Source organism: Panthera pardus, unplaced genomic scaffold (genome assembly GCF_024362965.1).
Source record: "Panthera pardus isolate Hobbes unplaced genomic scaffold, ASM2436296v1 HiC_scaffold_16, whole genome shotgun sequence".
In the NCBI taxonomy this organism is placed as follows: domain Eukaryota; kingdom Metazoa; phylum Chordata; class Mammalia; order Carnivora; family Felidae; genus Panthera; species Panthera pardus.
This window is the reverse complement of record NW_026526721.1, coordinates 100,125,142-100,150,886: the sequence shown is the minus strand read 5'-3', so window position 1 is coordinate 100,150,886 and position 25,745 is coordinate 100,125,142.

The following is a 25,745-nucleotide window of genomic DNA, read 5'->3' as shown; positions in this document are numbered from 1 at the left end:
GCATCCATTGATTTTTATTTTAATGCATCACTAGAATACTTTTATTTTTTTTAATGCAAGCACTTAGTAGAAAAAATTTGCTTGTTCTAGTTGACAGATCAAGGAAACAGAATTTAAGCACTGTTTTAATTCTAAGAAATGGATAGAAATTTATATCAAATCCCTGTAGTATTTTCAATCTGTTACTTTCCCTCAAATAGCATTCAAGCTGTCTAAAACTTTATAAAAGTTATCAGAGCAAGACCTAATGATGATTATTTCCATTCATCTTTTAATTTCAACCTAACATAGACAACTTAAGATTTCCACACGTTTTGCATTGTTTAGCTCCCAAATTTCTTCATAATCCAAACCGTTTGACAAAACCCAACAAATTAAAATAAAAACTTCCTCAAGAGTCAAAGTTTTGATTTAGATCTTGAGGTGACCGAGGATTCTTGGGTTTCATTTTATTTTGATACTTGCTGGAAACTTGTCAAGAAAGGGAAGAGACCTCTATTTTCATACTGGGTATTCTGCTACAGTGTGAGTCTATTCTGCCTTAAAGCACTATTATTTGAACAAGTAACCATCCCAGTCACTGATTGCCTAGGTTGTCAATCAAAGTTTACTGGAAACATCCCATTAATATCACAGCATACTGAAGTGTTATTTTTAATGAAAACTTACCTTTTAGATTTTTGACTTGAAGACAAAAACTGTCTCATCATGATTTTGTGTTCATACTCCATGGACATTAATACCAATTTTAAATTTCTTTGATTTAAGAAATATTGGTTTTAGATAGTTGCATTAGGTTCAAATTTACAATCACGAACATGACTAACGCCTATCTGATAAACCTATGACAAAGAGTATAATGAGACATAAATTTGAGTGAAAAGAGTGTTACAATGCGGAGATATGATGTGGAGAGACAGGATGCAATGGGAGCCATCTCCCAGATGTAGGAGTTTACTGAGGATGGCCTAGAGGAAATTACTTTCAACGCTAAGATTTGAAGGATGATATGAGTCAAGCATGTGGGAGTCTGTGGGAAGGAAAGGTTTCTGTGAAGGGAAGGGATATAGGAGGGGATTGTAAGTGGGGAGGGAAGAGGAATATTTTAGACAGTGGAAGTAGTAAGTGAAACAGCCAAATGGAAAAAATGAACATGAAGTTGATAGAAAACAAAAAGTCATTTGGAATGTGAGGTGAGATCTTTAGGAAGAGATAAGGCTGGAAAGGTGGGCAGAGATGGATGGATTGGCCTGATAGATCTTTAGGTTACATATATACAGATAGAATTTGTGATCCTGATTGAACAGTGAGGGAAAGGCACACTTCAACATGACTCTCAGGTTTGTATCTGAGGATGGAATTTCAGGTATTGACGTAAGAGGAGCAGGCTCCGTGAGGACATAGTCAGGTTTGGACATGTTGAGGGTATATATCTGGGAATAGATGGCACTATTGGCAGTTTTCTTTTTATATAAACAATATGAAACTCAGAAGAGACAAATCTTTTAGAAATGAAGATTTATGAGAAGGGCAATGTTCCTGTGAATTCTGATGGTGTCTCATTCAGAAATGTTTTTCTCAGGGGCATTCAAGCTGGAATAGCCTTTCAAAATCTTGTTTTAATAAACACCAAATCACCAATCATTAAAACTAAGAACTTGCAATATATTGGTGAGATTAAAGTTTATGACATCCAGTGCACTTGCACATGACCCCTGTTGTAGCTTTCTCTCCTACAGGCTGAAAAATGCATTTTTTCTTTTCTTCTATAGAATACATGGACCCTGAACTAACTAGAGTGAATTCCTTTATTTATTTATTTATTTATTTATTTATGCAACTGAACACTGACCAATGCAATGGAGACCTCAAATACGAAACACTTTTTAAATTTTATGTATTTTAGATGTTTCTGCTTTTTAAAAAAAGTTTATTTATTTATTTTGAGAGAGACGGAGAGAGAGAGCACAAGTGGGGAGGGGCAGAGAGAAAGGGGGACAGAGGATCCAAAGTAGGCTCCGACTGATAGCAGAGAGCCCCATACTAGGCTGGAACCCATGAACCGTGAGGTCATGACCGGAGCCACAACCAAGAGGCAGATAGACGCTCAACGGAACTGAGCCACCCAGATGCCCCCTTTTTTGTTCTACTTTTGAAAAAGGGAAGTTTCTGAGTCTGAGGTGAACAAGAACTCTTTTGTAGTCAACACAACTGGGGATGCCAGAAAGAAGAGGCAAGATGGGGAAGCCCCTAATTTGGTATGTAGCCATTTGGTAGTCTTGGATAGTAAAGAATTATCTCTACGTCCATTGTACCCAAGTACTTCCAGGTATGCAGATAATAATATGTAGAGTAATCAATTAATAATAATATGAGTAGTTCATAGAGGAAAAAATAGAAACTGATGCCTGCTTTTCCCCTCTTCTTCTTTACTTTTTCCACATTAAGATGAATCTGTTCTTTTCTAACAGCAAAGGGAGAATTTGGGATTCCTACTTCATAATTTGTCAGGGAAGGAAAACAATTTGAGTGACTTTGTCTTACGGAAAAGTATCTCAGCATCTGAGCTTTAATCCAAAGTTTTAAGTATTTCAAATGGAAAATCAAAAAGAATGAATAAATTGTGGACAGAACAGGGGCAAAGTGTGGAGTGAAGAGGGTATCAGCCATTTTTTTTATTACTGTTTTAAGTGTTTGAAGCAGTTTATTTTTTTTTAACGTTTATTTATTTTTGAGACAGAGAGAGACAGAGCATGAACGGGGGAGGGTCAGAGAGAGGGAGACACAGAATCTGAAACAGGCTCCAGGCTCTGAGCTGTCAGCACAGAGCCCGACGCAGGGCTCAAACCCACGGACCGCGAGATCATGACCTGAGCCGAAGTCGGCCGCTTAACCGACTGAGCCACCCAGGCGCCCCATGAAGCAGTTTAATACTGATTTCTTTGGATAGTAAAAAAAAAAAAGAAAATCCTAGTTTTCATAGCCATAATTTTTATCTCTAGGGCCTCTGTCATTCCTTGAAAGGACCCAAAGAGAATGCTCTGCTAACAAATATCTGCTATTAACACTCCTTTCCTATTTCAGCAGAAGAGATGTTCCTCAGGTTTCCCAAGGCCAATCTTTATGTGGACTTCAGCACAGGTGTCAGGTGACATGTAGCAACCCATTACAATGAAAAAAAAATGTAGAAATGTTTCATTGCATAATGAACATCATAAAAAATGCTATTAGTAACAGATTTTGTTTGGGGGGGGGGGCGAAGCATATCTAGAGTGTAACTAATGGGTGTAATAATGGATTGAACGCAGTCCAACTTTTACTATATGTCACTTAAGTAAGTTAAGGTGACATTTGTTACAAGCTCATACTGTATAGCACAGAACCTAGGGAGTGGATAATAGTATATTCCCGTCACGTCAAAAAAAGGTCCTAGATCTTACAAAATAATGACATTCTTTTAAAACATTCCATTAAAGTCATCTCCTCCCTCTCACTCCCAGGAAATGTTAAGGATTCAATCATATCATCTCTTAGGGATAAACGTTTAAGACTAAAAAAAACTAAGAAGAATGTAACAAAAACTTTAAGACTGGAAAATAGCTTCCAGAAAAGTGGCTCTAATTAATATTCTTGCCCAAACCTGAATGATTGGCTGATTGTAACTCAATCTAACCTCTGGAGTTCTAACCCCCAGAGTCTAATCAAAAGCTGCAAAAAGAAGGTGCGCCTGGGTGGCTCAGTCAGTGAAGCTTCATGAGTTTGAGCCCCAAGAGGGTCTCTCCACTGACAACACACAGCCAGCTTCGAATCTCTCCCTCTCTTTCTGCTCCTCCCCTGCTTGTGCTCTCTCTAAAAAACTAAAATAAAACAAAACAAAATAAACAAATAAACAAAACAAAAACAGAACAGAAAAAAACTCCCAAAAGGAATTGCAAATGTATTTGCTAAGGACATCAAGGGGTTAATTTAAAGGGCTGAAGGGGCCCTGGCTGCTAACTCCAGTAGGAAGAAAGCAAGCTGCTCCTTAGATTGTGGCTGGGTTCCTTATCTTGGTTTTCCTATAACTGCCTTGGGCTGGGCATGGTTTTGTTTATTTACTTATTCATTCTTTTAGGATTTACCTCAGCTTATGTCCTAAAGGGATTTGAGGCAGTTTACAGAATTCAAACAATATGAAACATGAAAATATAAAAAATAAAAACCTGCTTGCATTCCTGGCCCTGCTGCCTCCCATTTCTGCAGTTTCAAGTTTGCCTTGACCCAGGTGTTAGTGCCAATCCAGTTCCCGATCACAGGGAAATAAGGCATTCCTGGATTCTTGAGGGTAAGGTGTGCACAGTCGTCAGAGATAGCCTTGTTAAATTGTTGGAAACTCTGAGCTTCTTTACATTACTTCTTAAAAAGTCAGCCATTTTTTGGACTGAAATTGAATTCCAGCATCTGGGCCTCTGTCTTAATCATTTGCTTATCATATTTGTATTGTCTGGCCATCCAGTTTGTTGTTATATGGGGGTCCTGCTAAGGCATCCTAGCCTGGCATCCTAGCCTTTACACACTAATTTAAGGTTTATCAGCTGGATAAATAAAATACAGAATGCTAGTTACATCTGAATTTCAGATAAGCAGCAAATAGGGTTTTTGTTTTTTAAATAAATGTATCCCAAATATTATGTAGGAAAATCCTCAGACTCTCAATTTCCTCTTCTTTAGAAAGATTGTAGTTGTACATGCTTGGAAACATTGTTGTAAGAATAGAGAGAATGTTTTGCATGAGACATGCACTAAAATAACTATTCATCATTTACCTGAAGTTCAAATTTGACTGGGCATCCTGTATTTTATGTGGAAACTCTATGCTAGTTTCTAAAAGATTTCTCTAGCCTGTCACTTACTTGCCTATATATCCCATGTTGATGGCTATCAGTGCTCAGGCTTTGCAGCCTGTTGAAACGCACTGTTGAAGTGTCCTCTTTCTGGTCCTCACTAATTTTTGTATGTTCATCACATCCCATTTTCTGTGAATGGCTCCCTCTAAACAGCATGTGCTATGTGTGTGTGTGAATTTCCTGTGCTTGCCTGATGCTTTGTGTGTGGCTGATGTTCCCCATAGACACGTGTTCTCATAGACCTCTCCCATCTGGCCTGTTACTCTCACTTTACTGACATTAAGTCCCAGTTTTGTCTGGGGCAGTTCTACTAACAGCAGCAAATAATTAGGTAGCACCTATTTGGTTCCAGGGCTTCGGTGAGAGTCCACAAATACAAAGAGGAACAGGTCATGTGCCAGCTTCAGAAACCTTTGAGTCAGGCAAAGGAATAGATATTAGAAGTCATAATAATATTAATAACTACTTTTTTGGATGTACTACAGTCCAGAAACATTATCTGTCTTAATTGTTGTAGCAAGTCAGCCAATCATGCGTCTCATCTCTTTTAAGCAAGAGAAAACTGAGATTCTGAGGATAATCAACTTTCCTAAATAAACACTTTCTCAGTGGTAAAACTGGAATGGGAATCTAGATTTCTGACTTCAGGTATAGTATACATTGCATTGGCCCAGTCTCAGCTAAATCCATTACCACTGCATAGCATTTATTTTTTTTATGTCTGGTATACCTCCCAGGGGAGGGGAGACAGAACTGGTGAGATGTTATATGAAATTATGCCTTTGTCATTTTTTCTGTGACATTGATGACAATATTGAGAAGGTTCTCACTCGTTAGGATTTCTAAATTTCTTCCTAACTTGTATGGAGTGAAATCAAGCAAGCATGATTGATAACCATGCTCTTAGAAGAGAAGCCTTTTTATGTGGATGTGGTGATCAGAGCAGAAAACAGATAGGCCTTTCCTGTTCCTCCATGCTCCCCTCACTTCTATGGATGACTTCTCATAGTCACTGAGTCACAGCCTTGTTGGCCTTTCTACTGTAGAAATAGGGAACCAAGAAAATTACTCCATCTTTCTGGTCTTAAACACCCCATCTTCTGCTTTGTTTCCAAAGCCATCTTAAGGATGATGTATAGAAAGAGGGGTCACATTCCACTTGTGGTTTCTGGGATGATCAGAGGACTTTGCATCTCAAGGCTCATTCTTTGTGGCTTACAGTAATGGTGGTAATGGAGGTATTTAATGGCATATGACTACTGACTTCTTATCATTCATGAACATTAGTCTACATAAGTTTAATGAGTGCCATAGTGGGGTAAGAGCTGTTCCACTTTCCTTCCTCTGCAGGCAGCTCCACATGGCTTCCTCAGCCCCAGACTCTGCATGAGGCCTCTGCTTAGCCACCGACAGCTCTCCTTGATTCTCCTAGTTCCTTGGTTTCCCAATTCCACCTTCCCAGAGAGGGTGTTGGTTATCTCAGACCTGACACAACATTGAATTTTGGTCTTTTGTGGATGGGCTGCCCTGGAATTAAGTCCCCAAATTTGGTCTTAGGAACTCAGCTGAGAAAGCCCAAGGTTTGGGCACAAATAGTATAGTCCCTGAGAAGGCTAATATTTCAGTAACATCACACTGCCAATTTTATGTTTTTATTTAAAATGCATTTTTTTTTTAGTAAATAAACACACAGGGAACAAATAGCATAAATGAGGACATCTGTTTAAACACCACAACTTGTTGACATTTTATTGTATGTTTAGACATTTAACTTCAGAATCTGAAAATAAGAGAATGTTCAGTATGGAAACATTGCTTTTTAAATAATTTTAAAATTATATTTCCTTCTTTCTCTTTCATATATTTATGTCAAGACTAGCTTAATATAATATCTTTTGAACCAATATTTTTCTCGACAAAGAGGTGTTGTCAAAAGAGAAAAATGGCAGGTAATTGATTCAATAAATATTTCCACTGATTACCTTGAAACTATAAGCCACTCTCCTTTTGAAAATTAATCAAGGATAGTTGTCCACAGTAGTGATAATCCACAATTCAAGTGCTGATATGATACCTTCCTTATACTCATTTATTTTTTAGGGCTGAAAGCACTGAGGGGAATAAAAAGGAAGAGAATTATTTAAGCACAAATTGCATGAGTCTACAGATAGTGTTCGCATCCATTAAAGATTATTCACCATAAATATTAAAAAACTTTCTGAGGCTAGGAGGTAGCCATGGCAATGAAGAGAATACTAGAGGCTCAAGTTTTGAGTCCAAGAAGCAGGCATCACAAAGTAGAAATTTTAACGGAACACGAAAATACATCCTTTGGCTATTGGTGTCCTACTTGTCCCTGCTGCTGCTGCGCATCAACTCCATCAGTGGACGGCCACTGTATTATCGCTAAGCACAAGGAGACTTCTGTGACATTCTCATGCACATGATAGTTGGGAGAACTAACATTACCAAGGTTACATTAGGACATGTCCAATTATTATGTCCAATTATTACATCCCACTTCAGAGTAACTAGGCTGCCTAGGAGCCTGAGAGAACAACTTTGCTGATTTGACACTAAACATGGAAGCCTTCCAGAAATTAAAATATAAAAGGAAGTTTTATTGTACACAATTGATGGATCTCAAATACCTGCTAAGTTTAAGAGTCAGACAGCTATGTCTAAAATAGTTGAAAGAAGTCTGGCTATCAGCACTTTTAAAGTGATAGAAATGTAAAGAGAATGCAAAATTTCCAAGTTGGCCAGTTTGCTAAACTAAGGTTCTAAAGTTAATTGAAACTTTAAAGTTGATCTGTCCGGGGCACCTGGGTGGCTCAGTCACTTGAGCGTCTGACTTCGGCTCAGGTCATGATCTCACAGCTTGTGAGTTCAAGCGCTACGTTGGGCTCTGTGCTGACAGCTCAGAGCCTGGAGCCTGCTTCGGATTCTGTATCTCCCTCTCTCTCTGCCCCTAACCCACTCGCATTCTGTCTGTCTCTCTCAAAAATAAATAAACATTAAAAAAATTTTTTTTTAATATTAAAGTTGATCTCTGCCTCCCTCCTTTCTTCCCTCCCTTCTTTCCTTTCTTCTTTGCAAGTTTCTAATTAGTACTGGGAAGAAAATTGTGCTCCATGCATTGATGCAGTCTCTTACTAATTTTATGTCCTGTCTTTTCCTGGCAAGCTTTGCCTCATATAATATCAGATAATTTACCAAGGAGATCTGCCAGTCTCAAAGGGCTTTTCAGGGAACCAATTTTTCTTCAGTACAAATTTCTAGTTGGTGGGCTTTGGAATTGGACAGTGAAAATCCACTAAGGAACAGAATCTATGTTAATGTGGAGGTGTGGTTGAGAGCTCCTCACTAAGTTTTGGGTCCTATCACTGGCAATTTGTGGAAAGTACATGCTCATTTAAGCTTATGGTATGTTCTTTTAGGAAGATCTTTTAAGCAAGCACTGAGGCATGGAAAAATGATAGCATATTATATTCACAAAAGAGTATAGAAACCATTTACTCTAATTCTGCATTCAAGACATGAATTCCTCAGAAAGATCATTAAATATTAATATATACAACTCTAAATATCTTACTGAACTCTCTTAGATGGTCAATATTTTATCTTGACAGAAAACAACAAAATAATTTATTAACAAAATTCTCACATTTAAATTACAGAGCATAATCAAGAGGATGTTTATAAATATTATAGGTATAACAACATTTTTTTATTTCCTCTTTTCACTTGTAAGAATTAACAAATCCTTCATCAATTTATCCTGATCTCTTTTAGGATACTTTTAGAAAATATTGTGCTTTCTTTTTTTTTATTTAAAATTATTTTTAATGTTTATTTATTTTTGAGAGAGAGAGAGAGAGAGAGAGAGAGAGAGCATGAACAGGGGAGGGGCAGAGAGAGAGGGAGACAGAATCCAAAGCAGGTTCTGGGCTCTGAGCTGTCAGCACAGAGCCTGCCGTGGGGCTCAGACTCAAGAACTGTGAGATCATGACCTGAGCCAAAGTTGGACGCTTAACCGACTGATCCACCCAGGTGCCCCAAAATAATGTACTTTCTAATATTTTAGAAAATACTGGGTTTTTTTTTCCTTTTAATAATATAATTATTACTAATATTTGTTTTGTGTGTGTTTTACAATTTCAGGATACATTCTCAACATATTCTCATTATAGAAAGAAATAATTTTAAAAATCAGGATGGTATAATGTTAAATGTATTCTATATCTATCTTGGCTTTGCATTTACTCATTGTGTAACATTTGGCAAGTTATTTAACCTCCCTACACTTCGTCTATAAAGTGTAGAAAATATTACCCGCCTAATAGCATTAATGTGAGAATTAATTCATGTATACCGATTAGAACAGTGCTCAGGGTGTATTAAACTCTCCCTAATCTAAATAGTATCTTCTCCATTTAATTCATCCAGTGACAAAGGCCAATCTGGGGTCAGCTGATCTCTTTTATGATTACAAGCTGATATTTGATGATGATGATGATGATGATGATGATGATGTTAATACCTCTGACTTCTGTTTGAATAGAACCAATAGATCCTCAAAGCATTCTCACAACTGAGACTTAAATGTTGGAAGAGAGAAAAGAAAACTTCTTAGCCAATGATTTCAATGGATTTGAAGAGGCAGAAGCAATTAATGGATTGAAATGATTAAAAACAGCTGAAAACCTTAGGCAACACTACATTGCTGACTAATAATCATAGCAATGGTACAAAATCTATATATTGGATAAGTGGGTGGGTCAGGGAATACATTGTAGAGGTTATACATGGGAATAATCATAACAATTAAGTAAGAAGGTACCCAGTTATAGGAAGAGAATGGGGCAAGGGTATGCTAAGCAGAGGGAAACCTATCAGAAAATCAGGGCAAGAGAAAAGATGGACCTTTCTGCAAACTTAGAGTACTTTGTGAGGTAAGTATTCCTTTGGGGAAGATGTTGAACTTGGAAAAGAAAATGAATAGATGTCAAATCATGAAGGGTCCAGTATAACCTAGTGAAAATCTTAGATTTTGTCTTAAAAAGAGTAAGTGGCTATTAAATGATTTAAAATAAGGAGTTCCTCATCAGGTTTGCCTTTTAAGAATATCACTATGAAGGAAGTTTGGGATATGTAAGACTAGAGACAGACCCAGTTACAGAATAATTACAAGAATGCAGGTAATAAATGAAAAAGGCTTGAACCACACCTGCTGGCCGACTGAATGCTGAGAACAATAAAGGTTTATACTCTAGAAATAATTGTATTTATTTATATTTAAAGTTTTTCTTCATTTATTTTGAGAGACAGAGAGCACGAGTGTGCATGAGTGAGTGGCGGGTGGAGGGGCCGAGAGAAAGAGAGGGAGAGAGAGAATCCCAAGCATGCTCAGCACTGTCAGCATGGAGTCCTACTTGGGGCTTGAACTCACAAACTATGAGATTATGACCTGAGCAGAAATCAAGAGTCCGATGCTTAAATGACTGAGCCACCCAGGGACCCCCTAAAAATCATTTTAAATTAATACATATATGAGCTGATGAAGTGAACATGATTTCAAATTAATATTAAGACTTAATATTTAGAGGTTTGCTCAACTTACAGTATTTAAAAATAAACAGTAAAAAAGTCATGTTGGAAAAGTGCACATCTAGAGAGGAAGTCGTTCCTCACTGGGGCAAACCTGGTGGAAAGGCCATTATGTTTTCAAACTGGGTTTTGCCCTTACACCAAATAGTTTTCTGTCGAATTGCCATTTCCCATTAAAATTGTTGTGGGTCTTTTCTAGCCTGTGTTTGCAAACTTAAAGAAGGACTCATATGCTGGCTGTACATGCACTTGAAGGGTTAACAAAGCCACATTTTGAAGACTCCTAGTGCCTTTGGAGATATCTTGGCCAGAATGCTTGCTTGTCAAGTGCTTCTCCAGATTATGTATGGCCACAACAACCACTAAAATGTGAGAGAACAACCAGCAATCCACATCCCATACGGGGTTCAGAATTGCTGGCCCCGGAACCATAGATGCTGAAACTCCGATGTTTGCCAAACCAAAATTGAGATGGATGCAGTCATAGTCTTTACAGGCTTGTTCCTGAGACCTGACAGCTTTCAGAGCCTCCAGTCTGCACAGGCTGGAGAGAGGAACATGAAGGACTGATGAGAAAAGACGAAGAGCTTTGGTGTCAATAACTTCTTACAGTTCCCAGAACTGTAAATTCACAGGAAGCACATCACAGAATGATTCCCTCTCACCACTAATTTGTGATTCTAATAGTTCAACAAAGTTATTTGTCACACTATTTAGAGGGAATTTACAGATATTTTGTGAGCATAATCCCTTTGGAATACCATTTTTTTCTTTTTCTTTTTAATGTTTTATTTTTATTTTTGAGAGAGACAGAGACAGTATGCAAGTGGGTTGGGACAGAGAGAGAGGGAGACACAGAATCTGAAACAGGCTCCAGGCTCTGAGCTTTCAGCACAGAGCCCAATGCAGGGCTCGAACCATGATATCATGACCTGAGCTGAAGTTGGATGCTCAACCGACTGAGACACCCAGGCACCCCATGGAATACCATTTTCTTAGTGAAGAACTCATTGTGATAACCTTGCTAAGGCCATGTACACACGTTTATAGACACACGTGAAACTTTTCAGCAGCCATTTTGATGCCCTTGTCCTCTTAGAAAATTTGTGAGGTTTTTCTTCTTAAAAGTTGTCCTTGCGGTTTTATTAAAGAAAAAAAAAATGAAGGAAAATATTATAGACCCAGATTTGCTGGAATTTCCTTTTTGGACAGATTGGCCAGAGAGGAAAACTTCAGAGACTGATTTTTTTTTTTTTCCCTGGGACTAAGAAAGGCAAATTCTAGAATATGAGAAAAATTTCAAAATTAATTATTAAACAATAAACATGTTATTAGGCAATATATACAAGAGGAAGAGAAGACATTCTGATCTATTACATAATCCAGCATCTTAAAATCTATATTGAAAATTTAGATTTAGAAGATTTCTAGTTATTAAGTGTTTATTGCATGTCAGACTTGGTGGATACATACATAATTTATTTTACCCAGTTGCCCATTTCCATATTTTTCTGTTCTTTTTTTAAATATTTCATTTGTTTTTGAGAGAGAGAGAGAGAGAGAGAGAGAGAGAGAGAGAGAATGAGCAAGGGAAGGGCGGCAGAGAAAGAGGGAGCCACAGAATCTGAAGCAAGCTCCAGGCTCTGAGGTGTCAGCGCAGAGCCCAACGTGGGGCTTGAACTCATGAGCTGTGAGATCATGACCTGAGCCAAAGTCAGACACTTAACCAAATGAGCCACCTAGGGGCCCCACCCATTTCCATATTTTTGATGAAGAAACACAGTCAGAGAGACTAAACAAATAACCCATAGCTGCACAGCTACAAATATGAAGACTAGGATTCAACACCAGGTCCATCAAATGCTTTGATATATTTATGGAAAATGTATTCAGTAATGTCTATTGGAGCACATAATAATATAAGACACTGGGGGTCTTCAGTGGTTTAAAAAGAGACAGAGATAACACACAGTTGTGTTTGGTACTGATCCTGCCTTTGGATCTAAAGATATTTTGTCAGGTTTTAAGTGTCATTAACAAAACTTAAAATGGTCAGATAAAAAGGTCCAGATATTCAGGAGGGGGAAATGTGACATTGGAATAGGTGGCAATTGAACTCTCCCCTAAAATAGAGTGAGCTTATGAAAATATGAATTTCCAAAGAAGGATTCTTTATTTTATTTTTTAAAATTTTTTATTTATTTTTGAGACAGAGACACAGAGCATGTGCAGGAGAGGGGCAGAGAGAGAGGGAGACACAATATCTGAAGCACGTTCCAGGCTCTGAGCTGTCAGCACAGAGCCTGACGCGGGGCTTGAACTCACAAACTGTGAGATCATGACCTGAGCGGAAGTCGGACGCTTAACCAACTGAGCCACCCAGGCGCCCCACGCAAGGAAGTATTCTTTAGGTAGAAAGATGAGATGTATTCAAAATTTCGCATCTGAGAAATAGTATGGCAAGGGGTAAATGAAATTAGTTAGATTTTACCAAGGAGAAAGTGCTTGGTGAACAGAAATGAGGTATGAAACTGGTAGGACTAGATTGTGGAGGGCCTTCAGAGTCAAGGAAAGAAGTCTAGATTTTCTTGTCTGGCCACTGAGGCATTGAAGATTTAGGAGTGATACAGTCACTCTTCTGTTAAGCAGCAAGAGGGAGAAATGTTCTAACGTGAGCTAGGAAGCCATTATCCAGGCATGCTGTAACAAAAGCTTGATCTAAATGAACAATGGAGTGATGTTGACAGACAGCAGAGCTATTGCAGTTGTACAATTGACATGACTAGACAATTGAATCGCAGGTAAAAAAAATAGTATATAAAGGTGATTTCAGGATACACGTCTAGATATGATTAAGGTAGGGCCTTCGTATTGCAAAGAGCATCATTCATATCACACAATTCGATAACATGGAAAGAGGAACAGATTTGAAATGGAAGATCACGTGATAACCCCACAGTGTAGGATCATATTATATTTACATCTTACATTTAGACTTGGTTGAGACCTTTATTGGTGGAATCATCTAAAATACATTACAAAATGTGTAGCAATTTGCTTTATTTGTAATTACTAAAACAGTGACTCATTCTATGGACAGTATTCAAATGGTTGAGAGACAGATTGAGAGAGGTAAATTTATGCATGGAAAAACTTGAAAGAAAAGGAACTCATGGTTGGGTAGACATTTCTGAACATGCCTCATAGGGTTTATGCGAGGATCGTTTGATACAATATGTAAGAGTACTTTGTAAACTCTTAATAAAATGGTATATTTGTTCAACAAGTATTTATTGAGTAATCTTATGGGTTGACTCTTATGCAGGGTGCTAAAACTAAAAAATGAGTAAGAAATGGTCCTTCACATATTACATTCATTTTTCCTACATTTTCCCAACAGCCTTACTGTTTGGTGACTATCTTCACACTATGGCAGTATTAATTATAATATTGCTTTATTTGATGAGAATACTATGAGGCCAGCACATCTATTATGTATTTTTAAACCTTTCTATTAAAAGTGTCACAATCAGACATGGAAGGATAAGCATTTGGATGAAGACTGTCTGGAGTTTAATCATACTTTCTTGGTGTATGGTCTTGGGCAAATTGCTTATCAGTTCTAATTCTCAGTTCCGTTCTATGTAAAATGGAGATTAGCACACTTATTTCAAAAGCATTTGTAAAAATAATTGAAATAAAATAATAATCTACATAAGGCAGTCAGCCTACTGTCACACACAACCAATTAATACATATTAGCCATGCTAGATATTTGATTCACTAACAGAGCTGTCATTCCTCTTCTGTCCTCTTTTCCCTCTCTTCCTCCTCACTCATCTTCTTGCCTCTTCTCCATACTTCAGAAGCTTGAGGTCTATGCCAACCGGAAAGTGGGGTGGCTACCAGCCTAACGTCACAAGATTATCTTGATCTGTCCAGGCAAGAGCTTCCCTGCCAACTGCATTACTTCCCCCGCTATAACCATTTCAAGGCCACAGCTTACTGGGCATCTGAAAATGAAAGGTATAAAGTTGGAAACACACTCATTCACCAAAATGATGGTTCTGAAATGATTGGAGTAGTGGTCTGAGCAGTGCGTGCATGGGTGTGTTTGGCGGTGCATGGCGAGGTATTATAGGTGTTCACACATGGGAACTGATCAAATGAAATTTATATGATCTATAAATGTTTTCTTTTGAAACAACTTTTAGGTATTATATTCTTTAATTACTTTTCAAATCAAACTGTGTGCAAAATTCCCATCTATACAAGAGAATTTTAAGGGCTCCTTTTGAATGGACACTTCAGCTTGCCTCAAAGGAATACACTTTGGAAAGCCTTTGATATGGGACATATATTCTTTTCCTTATGTTTCAGAGAATGGAGTGCAGAGCAAGAGAGGATGCCCTTCAATTTGATAGAAAGGCACTATGTGAACCTCCGTTAGACTCTAAAATGTAAACCAAGAACCGTGTCAACCTGTTCTCTGTTTTACATCCATGTGGGAAAGTCTACAAACATTCATGTGGACAGTAAGTGGGGGTCAAGTGAAATCGGCACACCCTGCTGTTGGCAAGAGCTCAGTATAGCAGATGTTCCTTTGTTCAAAGATGAGCAAACAGGAAAAAAAAAATCAACATGAGGTCTATAAAAATTCTGCACCATAAGGTACATACAGGAGAGTATTACCCTGAAAAAGAATTGGAAGAAAAGCTTACTTCTAAAAACTACTTTCTAAAACAAACAGAAAAGTAGTCTGCCATGTTCACTGTAAGATATAAGAAAATGTGGTTATTGCTTAAATAAAAATAGTAATGATAATTATAATAATAACAGTGTAGCTAACACTTGTGTAGTATTTCCTATGTACCAGTGACTTTACATAAAATACTTTATATGGGTAAAGGGGATTAATGGTACACTTATCGTGATGAGCCCTGAATAATGTATAGAATTGTTGAATCATTATATGCCCACCTGAAACTAATATAACAGTGTACATTAATTATACTTCAATAAAAAGTATGCTAACAAAACAAAAACAAAAAATACTTTATATATGTATATGAAGATATCATTAATCTAAAGCTTGATCATTTTTTGAAAAATGAGAACACTTCTAATCAGGGCTCAGATAGGGCATTACCAGGCCCCACAATCCCCCTCGGCTTCCCTTTCTGTCACCACCTAACTCCACCTCTACCCTCACCAAAATAAGGCATTACTTTCCAACAGTATAAATTGATTTCACCTGTTTTTGCTTAGCTATCATCTTTATGAAATGCATGTCTACATTTTTTGCTATTTTTTTTCCTATTGGGTTATATGTTTTATGGATTTGAACGATTCATTTAAACATACCAGATACAAGTTTTTTTTGTTTGATATATGTATTTTGGGTATCTTTTCACACTCTGTGAGTTGCCTTTTCATTCTCTTCCTGTCTACTGTTGATGAACCTGGTTTCTAAATCTTGGTATACTTGATTTGCCTTTTTGTTTTTTGGTTGCACTGCGTGTGTGTTTAAAAACTAAGTAATCAAGATGTCCTCTTGTGTGTTCTTTTATTTATTTTTAATTTTTAAAGTTTATTTATTTATTCTGAGAGAGAGAGAAAGAGATAGAGGGAGAGGCAGGGAGAGAGGGAGAGAGAGAATCCAAGCAGACTCCACTCTGTCAGTGCAGACCCTGATGCAGGGCTTAACCCATGAACCATGAGACCATGACATGAGCCAAAATCAAGAGTCAGCCACTTAACCCACTGAGCCACCCAGGTGCCCCATATGTGTTCTCTTAAAAGCTTTATTGCTTTACCTTTTACATTTAGAATGATATGTTTGGAATTGTTTTGTGTTTGTGGTGTTAGATGTGTACAAATCAGGCTATGTTTTGCCCCCCGCCCCACTTCCATATGGTTATCCAACTAGCCTAGTCAAAATTTATGCACATGACTTTACTATTGTATTTGTAATAAGCCAGCTGATAATATATTTATAAATCTGTTTCTGGACTTTATATCATTCCATTGGCTAATATGTCTATGTATTGTTTGAACTACTTCACAGGTGTTAAGAAGCTTAATCCTTGCAAGAACACAATAAATAGGTGCCATTTAGTATCCATACATTATAGTTGAGGAAACTGGGGCATTGAGATGTTGTTACTCTACAAAAGTCATATTGCTTAGTCAATGGCAAATCCTTTACAAAAGCTCCGATAAATTAAAAAAAAAAAAAAAAAGAAAAGAAAAAAACAAAAGCAGAGATATGGGTTGAGGTTAAAAGAGAATGTATTTGAGAAATATATTGAGGAAACTGGGGCATCGAGATGTTGTTACTCTACAAAAGTCATATTGCTTAGTCAATGGCAAATCCTTTACAAAAGCTCTGATAAATTAAAAAAAAAAGAAAAAAAAAGCAGAGATATGGGTTGAGGTGAAAAGGGAATATACTTGAGAAATATATTGAAGAAACTGGGGCATTGAGATGTTGTTACTCTACAAAAGTCATATTGCTTAGTCAATGGCAAATCCTTTACAAAAGCTCTGATAAATTTAAAAAAAAAAGAAAAGAAAAAAAACAAAAGCAGAGATATGGGTTGAGGTGAAAAGGGAATATATTTGAGAAATGACTTCAAGGAAACCAAAAGTCAAGGGTAAAGTAATTTACACACTATGAGCTGTGAAGAATGCAATTAACAGGGCAGAAAACTCAATGTTTCTTCAAGTGTTCATGAATCTATATTATTTTGCTATCTCAAGGTGTACTTTATCTCTATCTTTTGAAATTACAACTCATCCTCAGGTATCATTTCCATAGAGGAATGAGAATGGTCCATATCACCCCCCTCTACACAGAGGTCAAATAAGATAATAAATACCAAAAGACAACTGTAGATATTATCTGCAAGATAAGTTTTAATGGATTTAGAATAGAGGCTGAAGCTAGATTTCTAATTTTTCGGAGTTTATGGAAAATGAGGAAATGGAGACATGTCAAAATACCTTGCTATGACTAGCATGAGGGAGACTGTAGCGTTTAGATGTAGAGGCAGATTGAAAAAGACTATATTCTTTTATTATTTTGTGTTGTTTGTTCCTAAATAGTTGGAGAGGAAAGACACTAACACAGAAAAGATGAAGCTATAGGGGATATATATGTCTGCAAATTCTATCTGGCTACTTTATGTGTTTGTGCCATCTGGGCAATATAGAAACAAACTAAGCCACAGGTCACTTAAATTTTCTGCATTTAAAAGAGACAAACTTTAATGAGAAAAAGAAAACAGAAATTAGTTTCTGAATTATTTAGAAATATCACAGGAGATGAAAACTGCTTAGTAGTTTCCACTGTGTAGATAATGCATCATGATCAATAAATAAATGCTAACCTTACCTTAAGAGCAAATATAGGAATGTATTATTAAAGAGGAATAAAATTGGTTGGCTTCATTATTCCTGCAAATTTAATGGTAAGTGTATGGCTTAGAAGCCATACTTAAATTTTAATACAGCCCATTCTAATTGGGCCAAAGACGAATCAAAAAGAAATTTTATATGTAGTTGCTCTTCAGAGACTTTATTACTTTTAATCAGGGAAGTTTCTCTTGTTTTGAACACTGAAAACTTTAGTCATGCTTTAGCTCCACAAAGAATTTGGCCTTTCTAAAGTTTCCCTATGGAAAAGTATATTTCAATCCAGCTCACCTAATGTTAGAGGAAAAGATAATATTCACCTTTACTATTTATTTTGAAACGATTAATTTGAATTTTGAAATATTATGTTCAGAATATCATAATGGATACTTGAGTATTTATTATTAAGATTAAGCAAACTAACATACATAGGCTTAGCTCTGCCTTGCTTAGTATTTTTCTCCTTCAGAAATAAATAATTGCAGATATTACAAAGCCCCATCCCTATTTCTCTTCTCTCCCTCCCAGAAATAACCACTCTCTTGAAGTTTGATATTTGTGTGTCTTACTCCCAAATATTAAAAAATAATTTGGGGGGCACCTTTGTGGCTTAGTCAGTTGAGAGTCTGACTTCAGCTCCAGTCATTATCTCATGGTTTGTGAGTTCAAGCCCTGCCTCATCTGGCTCACTGCTGTCCGGCTGTCAGCTCAGAGCCAGCTTCCAATCCTCTGTTCACTTCTCTCTGCCCCTCCCCCACTTGCGCTTTCCCAAAAATAAATAAATATAAAAAAAATTTTTGGGCCAATAATTGTAAATTCATATAACAAAATATATTGTTTTGCATTTTATTTGAATGGTTGCATACCATATACAAATCTGCGAACTTTTTTTCTTCCTATATTATATATATATTTTAGCTTTACTTGTGTGAATATATGTAGACAGTTATCTATGAAAATATTCCATTATTTGAATAAAATATATCAATTACCTTAATGAATTTGTTTCAACTTTTTCACCATTATAAATAGTTAACAGTGACCCACCTTGACTGTATAAACTTGTTTTCCTATCCTAGAGTATCTCTTGATTATAAAAAATAGGAAATTGATTACCAATGTGGTTGTAACAACTTACACTTCTACCAGAAATACGTAAGCTATCCTGTTTGCCCACATCCTTGGAAACACTTTAGTGCTCTCAGATGCTAATGTTTGCCAATATGATAGTTTAGAAATGCCAAAATGAAAAATAATGGTTGGTAAGTAACAGAATTTTAGCTACAGAGAAGTTTTGATGGTTACCAGAGGAGAGGTGGGTGGGGGGATGGGTTAAATAAGTGATGGGGATTAAAAAATGCACTTGTGATGAGCACAGGGGGATGCATGGAAGTGTTGTATCACTATATTGTACACCTGAAACTAATATAACACTAGATGATAACTAACTGGAATTAAAATAAAAACTTTTTAAAAAATGCTGATTGGTTTGCATTTCTCTGGTTACTAGTATAACTAAGCATCTTTTCACAGCTTTATGGGCCCCTTGTTTTTATTTTTTTTCTGTGGATTTCATGTTGATAGGCTTTTTCATTTTTATCTTCTGAATTGTTCGATTTGTCTCTATTGGTCATTGTTGTTTTAAGAATTAAAATAGCAGCATTATCATATATTATAGATGTCCATATTTCTTTGTTTATTGAGATGCAAATATCTCTTTCCAGTTTCTAGCATGCTTTAATGTTCATTTAACATATCTTTTGCACTAAAGAAATTTATATTTCAATGTAACAAACTTTATAATTTTTCTGTATCTTTTTACTTTGTGTCCTATTTAAAAATCCTTATTAGACAAATGTCACCGTAGTTCTCATGATTGTCTAATTTTACATCTTTGATTTTTAACACTGTTTAAGTGTTTTAGCATACCTAATGTAAACAAAGAATCTCTTCCTGCTATAGGATATGCAATTGTCCCAATGCCATTATACCCCACCTATTATGGTACAACATCTCTTTTCTTTATGTTTTATTCCTCATAAAAATGCCACATAAGAATATTTGAGTACCTACTATCTACAGTATGCAGTGCTAAGTGGTAAGAGGAGGGAATAAATATGAACAGTACATGACTGAGGGTCTGCATTTATAAAACTTTCTGGGGCTGGTATGATTTGGGTGGGATACTAGAAGATGTGGTGATAGAAAAGTGAATTTTCAGTTTCTATTCTAAAATTTTCTTGTATCATTAAGAAGTCCTCATGGACAGAGTTTTAAACAGCCTCAGAGTCATTATTCATAAATAATATTTTCGAAAATGTGTTTTTACAAAGCTTATTTTCAAGTAATCAATTGATTAGAATATTTGCAATTTGAGCACTTGTACAATATCCAATATATTTGGAAATTCTTCAGCCTCACTTTCATGCCTTTAATTTCTAGGCATGACCCCTTTTCCAAGATGTTTTTCCATTGTTTGGTGGGTATTTCTGATGTCTCATCACTGCCTTAGTTCAAACATGACACTTTAATTCTGCATTTTATTTCTTCTGACCAACAAGCCATTTCTCAACGATTTTACATTTTTTTGTTTTTTTTCTTGTTTGCTTGTTTGTTTTTGCTGTTGTTGGTTTGTTTCCATTTCATTTTATTTCATTGTTTTCATCGTGATGACTGCACTACTCTTTAACTCCATCCCCTGTCCCCACCTACCGCCCCCCCCCCCCCCGCCTTCCCTCTGGTAGCCATCAGTTTGTTCTCAACAGTTCATCTTTTTTTTAAAATTTTTTAAACATTTATTTATTTACTTTGAGAGAGAAAGACAGAGACAGAGAGACAGAGACAGGACACATGGGGGAGAGGCAGAGAGAGGGAGACAGAGGATACGAAGCAGACTGGGTGCTGTGAGCACAGAGCCCAACATGGGGCTTAAATCCAAGAACCGTGAGATTATGACCTGAGCTGAAACCAAGGGTTGGCTGCTTAACCAACCAAACCATCCAGGCACCCCCATCTTATTTTTTTTCTGAAGTAGATTTCACCACTTCCCTTTTCAACCAGTTTCAAATTCTTGAATAAAAATCCTAGCAATTAGCCTCTTGCTCATCTTCCAAAGTCAGATATACCACATCTTGTTAAATCTACTGTCACATGTCCTGCATGCACTGATTTCTTCCCATGGCTGTCTGGGGATTGCTGCAATAGTCCTCAAAATTCATCTTCCCTCTGTAGTCTTATTCTCCTCTAATGCTTCCTGTTATCACTGCCAAGTAATATTTTAAAAACGTTTGTTTAATCAATCAAATATAATGCTTTAAAAAATTAAATGCTTACCAACTATCCTTACCAACTAAGGATGAACTCAAACTTTGTAGCAGGTTTTCAGTGAGCTGGAAAACCTAGACATTATTGAACTTTTCCACCAGATGTTATTTGACTACAGAAATTTTCTGCTTCAGATAAGTTTGTTATTCTCATTGTATTTGTTTGTTTATTTCATTGTTTATTTATACCATGAACCTATTAATGCTGTTCTATTCACCAGCTTCTCCAAATATACTATGCTAAAGTTATTTTAAAACATTTTAAAATAGTGCGTGTTTTATAATGTTTTATCTGTATTTTGGAGTAAATTGATAACCACTTTTGTATTTATAGCACTTATGTTTTATTAAAAAAATTTTTTTCATGTTTGTTTATTTTTGAGAGAGAGACAGAGTGTGAATGGGGGAGGGGCAGAGAGAGAGGGAGACAAAGAATCTGAAGCGGACTCCAGGCTCTGAGCTGTCAGCACAGAGCCTGACATGATGCTGGAACCCAGAAACTGCTAGATCTTGACCTGAGCCAAGGTTGACTGAACCACCCAGGCGCCCCCATATTTATGGTCTTTCTGGCACAAGATACACATTCTTCTCTTTCTAGTGTTTTATTCATTTTCTTCTCTTTATTTTTAAAAGTGTTTTATAACTTATGAACATTGAAATACATTATGAACTGAATGTTTGTGCATCCCCCAAATTTATATGTTGAAATTCTAATCCCTGAGGTGGTGGTATAGAAGGTGAGTCTTTTAAGAGGAGTTTAGTTCACTAGGGAGGAGCCCTCATGAAGGGGATTAGTGCCCTTGTAAAAGTGGCCTAAGAAACCTTCCTAGTCCTTTAAACCAGGTGAAGATACAACCAGAAGATTGACCTGAAAGAGCCTCACCCCACTCTCTGAAATCCTGATCTCAGGCTTCCAGCTTCCAGGCCTGTGATCATTTTATTATAGCAGTCCAAACACCAAGACATGTGTCCACAGAGATTGGCTAGCAAAACAAATCCTAAAATAATAAAAAGAATAATACACGTAGAACATGTAGGCATACCACTCAAATATACAGCACTTTTTTTTTTCTATTTAGAGATCAACAGTATAATTCACTCTATTAATAGAATAAAGAGGAAAAATTATGTAATCATCTCAATCATTACGGAACTGGCACCTGGCAAAATTCAACATTGCATTATGATCCAACTTTCAGAAAAAAGAAGAGAGAAAAATTTCTGCGCTTTAGTAAAGGGCATCTATGAAAAACATTGAGCTAATGTCATACACAGTAGTGAAATCTTCATGCTTTCCTTTAGAATCTGGAACAAGGCAAGGATTACTGCTTTCATCATTCTATTCAGCATTTTACTGACTTTCCAGGTAGTACAATAAGAAAAGAAAAGATAAAAGACATAATGATTGGAAAGGAAAACGTAAAAGTGTATTTATTCACAGAAAACAACGTTGTAGATTAAAAATATCATGAATAATTTACAAAAAAGAAACTAGAATCAACAAATGAAGTCTGCAGTATCACAGTTAAAAATCAATGTACAAAAATACATTGTGTTTCTAGTACTATCAATGAACAAATGAAAAAGGATTTAAAATAAAGACAAAACAAGACCATTTACAGTAGTACCCAAATACTAAATACATAAAGGTAAGAAAATATTTTCAAGATCTCTATACTGAATTATTTCATTTTGTGTTTTTAAAAACAGGCAAAATTAATTTCTATGCATGTTTTCCTTTCATTGAAATGTTGATGTTTAGGAACTTTGTCACCATATTTTTACAATATTTTGAATCCATTTTTAAAATAAATCCTGCCAAGGAATGATTTAGATATTGCTAGGCAAGTCTAGATTGGACCTATTTTTAAGGTCCACTATCTTTATTTCCATCTCTATCTCTATCTAAATCTACTATATATATATATATATATATATACATATATATATATATATACATATATATATATATGTATATATACACGCACACACACACACACACACACACAATCTATTTTCATTTGCTAAATGACTAAATCAAACAATCCTAAAATATATTTGCCCTGTTGTAATTATTGGTGTCATGAAATATCTATTTTAAATAGCTAGAGTTTCTCTAAGTAATTAAACAGCATGATCTTATTTATTATCAGTGTGGACTCAACCATTAAAAACTACAATTCCAAACTCACATTCTAATAGAACTAGTTTTTATGCTCCTCATTTTTATTATATTTAAATTACATTCAAAAAATAATCAACCAACTGTTATAAACTGCATGCTGATTATAGTAGTCTATTTTAAATCCTCGGTGTATAGTCTAATTGTGTTTTGTGACTATATGATTAATTAACATACGAGGCATGTTTTGTAATTTCTTTAGTTTATATAAGTATTTCAGAAATTGAGGCAAAATCAAATATTTTACCTCAAATGATTGCTTAATATCTCTCTCTGATTTTAATAACTTGAGTTCAGAGGTCAAAGACAGTACAAGTAAATCTTTACAGACAACTGATATTCTTGACAACATTTTATGTTTCTTTGACCTTGCCTTTGGCAATTTATATACCTGTTCATCTAACAGTTTTATCAGCAATATCATCTGCCCTTCACTAGGGTGTTGACATTCTTGCCCACATTCTGAATTTTATCATTACCAGCAGCAATTGCCTATCTTCCAAAGTCATGAATTAACCACCCCCTTGCCCTGCCAACCACATTTTCTGATTCTTACATCTTACTTACTCAAAGAGATCCTCAATTGAGACTCCACTTTTAAGACCACACTGGAGTCCACGGTGATGGAGTGGAGGTAAATCCATGATGTTATGGGCTAATGGAGACTGAATGGGGTCAGGGGAGGACACACGCAGAGCAGAGCAGCAGCCCAGCAAAGCTCTAGTGGGGTAAGGAGGGCATTTCTATGAGGAGGCCACCCTGTACACTCAGTACAGGGTGTTGAAGCCTAGGCAGGGTATATGAGGGGAATCTCAATGAGATGAGGACAATGTGCGTACAGGGTGTAGCAAAAGTCCTATGTAGGTACTGGAGCCAAGCAATATAAAAGATTAATATTCACTCTAGTTTTCTCCATTACCTATTTGTCTCTCTCTTCTCTGGAAGTAACAAGTTTCTTCAAGATATGTACATATTTCACCAATTTCCTGGTGTGAAATCAAGCTCCCATAGTGAGCAAAGGAAAGAAGGGGGTTTATAAAAGATTGAGAAAATGGAGGAAACTAGAATGATTAATTGAGGTCTTATGTTGTAGATATTGACACCAGTTCATAGCTTCACAGTAATGAAATTATACAGCTTGAATATCAATGTCTTTACATTTCATTTATCATGACATGAGCCACGACAGGTGAAATGAACATTATATGTAGGCAGAGCCCAAAATCTTACTTGGAAGTCCTATGTATTGACATACAGGAATAAAGAGTGTACACACAAGATTCATGGTGATCCAGAGGCAGGATGACAAAGCCTGGGATAGGATGGAGTGAGGAGAGCATGCAGACAGGGTATGGAGAGACTCAGTAAAGTATTGGAGCTGAGCAGACCTTTAATTATAATATTAAGCAATCTTACCAAGTGCAAAGTTATTTTTAACAGCTTTTTAGAGACATACCATTGCATGTCTTTACCACTGTAAAATGTATAGTTTAATGGATTTCTGGTATGTTCACAGAATTGGGGAACTGGCACAACTATCTAATTCTAGAATATTTTCCTCACCCCAAAAAGAAACTCTCTACCCACTAGCACTCACTCCCATCCTTGCTTCCTCCTGACCAGCAGTCCTAGGCTACCACTAATCTGTTTTATGTCTCTGTGTGTTTGCCTATTGTAGGCATGTCAAAAGATACAGGAGACTACTTGGAAGGATTCCCATTGACCACATTTTGGACAACTTGAATATCAAAATAAATAACAGTAGTAACGGATTTTAAGCTATTGACAGGGCTGGTTACATTTACTGCAGTGCCTAGTATAAAATGAAAATTCAAGGGCTCTTGCTCTCAAGGCTGGTAAAAAGTGCCATTAAAGGTGTTAAAATATAAAGCTCTTTCCACGTAAGTATTTTATTACTTATAAACATAATAGGAATAATGTTTCTAACTTGTAGCATTGTAACAACACAGACTTACCAATTCTAAGAAAATATTATTTTGCCATCATAATTTCACTTACTATAATAAATAATATGGCTTTATTAAGGTACTTTCTTGATCATAAGAGTTTTCTGAGTCACTTTTCTGCAAATAAATTTATTTGTAAAAATTTAGATTTTTAGCCATTTCATTTTTCTGTCAATATTATTGAAGGCAATATCACTTACTCTTGGCAAATACAACATTGCAAATAATTTTTGATCATTTTTCATTTTGAGAAAGATCAAGATTTTTTGTTGATGCAATGTTAATAGTCTGCTAAAAATATTTCAAAGTTTACATATTTATTTTGAAACAGGGAGAGAAAAAGCAGAGGAGGGGAATAGAG